Raw genomic sequence first — 4,007 nt, forward strand, 5'->3', positions numbered from 1 at the left:
AAGATTGGCAGTAGAATTGCCTTACTGAAGAGCTCAGTTACATTAAACGTGGCACTGTCATAGGATGCAACCTTTCCAATAAGTGAGTTTGTCAAATTTCTGCCCTGCTAGAGCTGCCCCGGTCAACTGTAAGTACAGTTAATGAAGTGGAAACGTCTAGGATCAACAACGGCTCAGCCACTGAAGCGCATAAAAATCGTCTGTCCTCGGTTGCAACACTTACTACCGAGTTCCAAAAAGGCAACGTCAGCACACAAACTGTTCGTCAGGACCATGAAATGGGTTTCCATGGCAGAGCAAGCGCACACAAGCCTAAGATCCCATTGCGCAATGCCAAGCATGGCTGGAGTGGTTCAAGCTCGCCGCTATTGGACTCTGGAGCAGTGAAACGTGTTCTCTGGAGTGATGAATCGCGCTTCACCATTTGGCAGTCCAACGGACGAATCTGGGTTTGGTGGGTGCTGTTTGGTGGAGGAGGAATAATGGTCTGGGGCTGTTTTTCATGGTTTGTGCTAAGTCCTAGTTCCATAGGAATCCTAACGCTACATCATACAATGACGTTCTAGACGATTCTGTGCTTCCAACTTTGTTGCAAAAGTTGGGAAGGTCCTTTCCAGTTTCAGCATGACAATTTTTTGTATTACTAGGCAAGTCAGTTAACTACCTTATTCAGTGGCAGAACGACAGATTTTTACCTTGTCAGCTCGGGATTCGATCTTGCAACCTCGGTACTAGTCCAACGCTCTACACACTAGGCTACCTGCCGCCCTGTGCACAAAGCGAGGTCCATATAAAAAGGTTTGTTGAGATCGGTGTGGAAGAACTTGCCTGGCCTGCACAGAGCCCTGACCCCCGCAGCAAGCCCCCGCAGCATTGTTCCAACATCTAGTGGAAAGCCTTCCCAGAAGAGTGGAGGCTGTTATAGCAGCAAAGGGGGGACCAACTCCATATTAATGCCCATGATTTTGGAATAAGAGCATGGAATAAGATACTTCTGGTAATGTAGTGTACCTTTCCAAAACCCAAAATATTTTCAGCTGTTTGACGCTGGTGTACAAAAGTAATTTAAAAAAAGTAATAGACGCAAAAACGAAACTTAAGAATGGAAAGCATAGAAAGAGCGCACATTCAACAGATATACCGCTTCTTAGACTTGCTTTCAATGAGAATGACAGATCTWTAATGCACGTCTATGTGAATTTGGTTGGGTCGCCCATACATTTACATATTGTAGCTTTACGCATGTTACACAATCATCATACTGCACTGTGGCATCATCATATAACACAYCAGCTCAAAATAAATCACTTGAGGTTTAATTCAGTTGAAATGTTTTGCGATGTTTACTATGATTTACGCAATCGCACAACGCTCTCCTCAGGTCAATTGTKCTCTTGTAACTAATTAAGACACCTCGCTCATACTAGAATACGGACAGTTTTATAAGGTATTGACTTGCCTGCAGCCCGGCCTGAGCTAATCTTACTTGACCATTGACATAGGTTGGTTGGGTCACCATTGTTGTCAGATTGTGGTGATGATTGCAACAATGCAATTTACCAAAGTTCTTTGTAACAACATGTTAATTACAATGTTGTGGATGAGGAATTACATTGTTACTACACAGGTATGGCCATTGCTTTACGTGTCAAGTGAAGCCTTGTGAAACTTTGTTGATTGTTTTCTGTGAGGATCACTGCAATCAATTAGGGTTAAATTATAGATAACCTCATAACCTCTATTGTTTTAATTGCTACGGGGGTTAGAATCTGGATTATAAATAGGAGATAATTATAAAATGAGTTAGATTACCTCATTGAAATGTCTCTCCAATCCCAGTGTACCCATTTATCCAGCCTGGTCTCATAGACTACATGTAAAATGTAAATCCATGACACTCAAATTAACATATGTTACGGTTGGTATGGTTACATAAGATAGATGGTTACTTAATGCTCTGAGACCAGGTTGCAGCATCTGAAGAGTTGCCCTTTTTATTAGGTCAAACAGTTTGGGTGTATTTTATCTAGAATTGTAGGTCAAGTGGTTTCTATAATATAATAATAGTTCAAGTGAGACCTTCAGTGTGAGGGTGTTGGTGAATNGTTTGGGTGTATTTTATCTAGAATTGTAGGTCAAGTGGTTTCTATAATATAATAATAGTTCAAGTGAGACCTTCAGTGTGAGGGTGTTGGTGAATGGAGAAAGGTGGAGTCAGGCGCAGGACACAGTGATGAGTATAGTCCGACAGTTTACTCAAAAATGAAGAATAATATTCCAACACGGAAAACACAAAAATCCAAAACACAAGAACACGAACCCACATGACAAACAATAAAGCAAAAAACAGAGAGGGAAGCCAGAGGGTCAAATAAGGAACATAATTAATGGAATAGAAATCAGGTGTGTATAATGAAGACAAAACCAAACGAAAATGAAACATGGATCGGTGGCGACTAGAAAGCCGGTGACATCGACCGCCGAACGCCGCCCAAACAAGGAGAGGGACCAACTTCGGCGGAAGTCGTGACAAGACCCCCCCCCCCCTTGACGCGCGGCTCCAGCAGCGGGGACGACCTGGAGGACGAGGCGCAGGGCGATCCGGATGGAGGCGATGAAATTCCTGCAGTAATGATGGATCTAGGATGTCCTCCACCGGCACCCAGCATCTCTCCTCCGGAKCGTACCCCTCCCACTCCKCGAGGTACTGAAGGCCTCTRGCCCGACGTCTTGAGTCCATGATGGCTCGCACAGTATACCCTGGGGTCCCCTCGATGTCCAGAGGGGGCGGAGGAACCTCCCGCACCTCAGACTGCTGGAGCGGACCAGCCACCACCGYCCTGAGGAGAYACACATGGAACAAGGGGTTAATACGGTAATCAGGGGGGAGTTGTAACCTATAACAAACCTCGTTCAATCTCCTCAGGACTTTAAATGGCCCCACAAACCGCGGACCCAGCTTCCGGCAGGGCAGGCGAAGGGGCAGGTTTCGGGRCGAYAGCCAGACTGCGGTGGCGGTCGGCACTCGCCTTCTGCCGCCTGATYGCCCCTATGTAGACGCACATGAGCAGCYTCCCATGTCGCCTCCYAGTGCTGAAACCATTCATCCACCGCAGGAGCCTCGATCTGGCTCTGATGCCACGGTGCCAGGACCGYCTGATAACCTAACACACACTGGAAAGGAGATAGGTTAGTGGAAGAGTGGRGAAGGGAGTTTTGGGCCATCTCCGCCCAGGGGATGAAAACCGACCACTCCCCCGGCCGGTCCTGGCAATAGGACCGCAGAAACCTACCCACATCCTGGTTGACTCTCTCCACCTGCCCGTTACTCTCGGGGTGAAAACCTGATGTGAGGCTGACCGAGACCCCCATACGTTCCATAAACGCACTCCAGACTTTAGACGTGAATTGGGGACCCGGATCAGAATCTATATCCTCAGGCACCCCGTAGTGCCGGAATACGTGGGTGAACAGGGCCTCCGCAGTCTGTAGAGCCGTAGGGAGACCGGGCAAAGGAAGAAGACGGCAGGACTTAGAAAACCGATCCACAACGACAGGATCGTGGTATTACCCCATGACGGGGGAAGATCCGTCACAAAATCCACCGATAGGTGGGAAGAGGCTGTAATTTCCCTCTGGGCAGGTGTCTAGGTGCCTTGCACTGGGGCACACCGAGCAGGAGGAAACATAAACCCTCACGTCCTTAGCTAAAGTGGGCCACCAGTACTTCCCAGCAAGACCGGCGCACTGTTCGACCGATGCCAGGATGACCAGAGGAGGTGACGTATGGGCCAACAGATCAAACGATTGCGGACATCAAACGGAACGTACAGACGCCCAACTGGACACTGTGGGGGAGGGGGATCCGTACGTGACGCCCGCTCGATGTCCGCGTCCACCTCCCAAACCACTGGTGCCACCAGGCAGAAGCTGGAATTATGGGAGTGGGATCCGCGGACCTTCCTCCGTGTCATACATCCGGGACAGTCGTCTGCCTTAACGTTCTG

This window comes from Salvelinus sp. IW2-2015, linkage group LG17, assembly GCF_002910315.2.
Source record: "Salvelinus sp. IW2-2015 linkage group LG17, ASM291031v2, whole genome shotgun sequence".
Classification (NCBI taxonomy): domain Eukaryota; kingdom Metazoa; phylum Chordata; class Actinopteri; order Salmoniformes; family Salmonidae; genus Salvelinus; species Salvelinus sp. IW2-2015.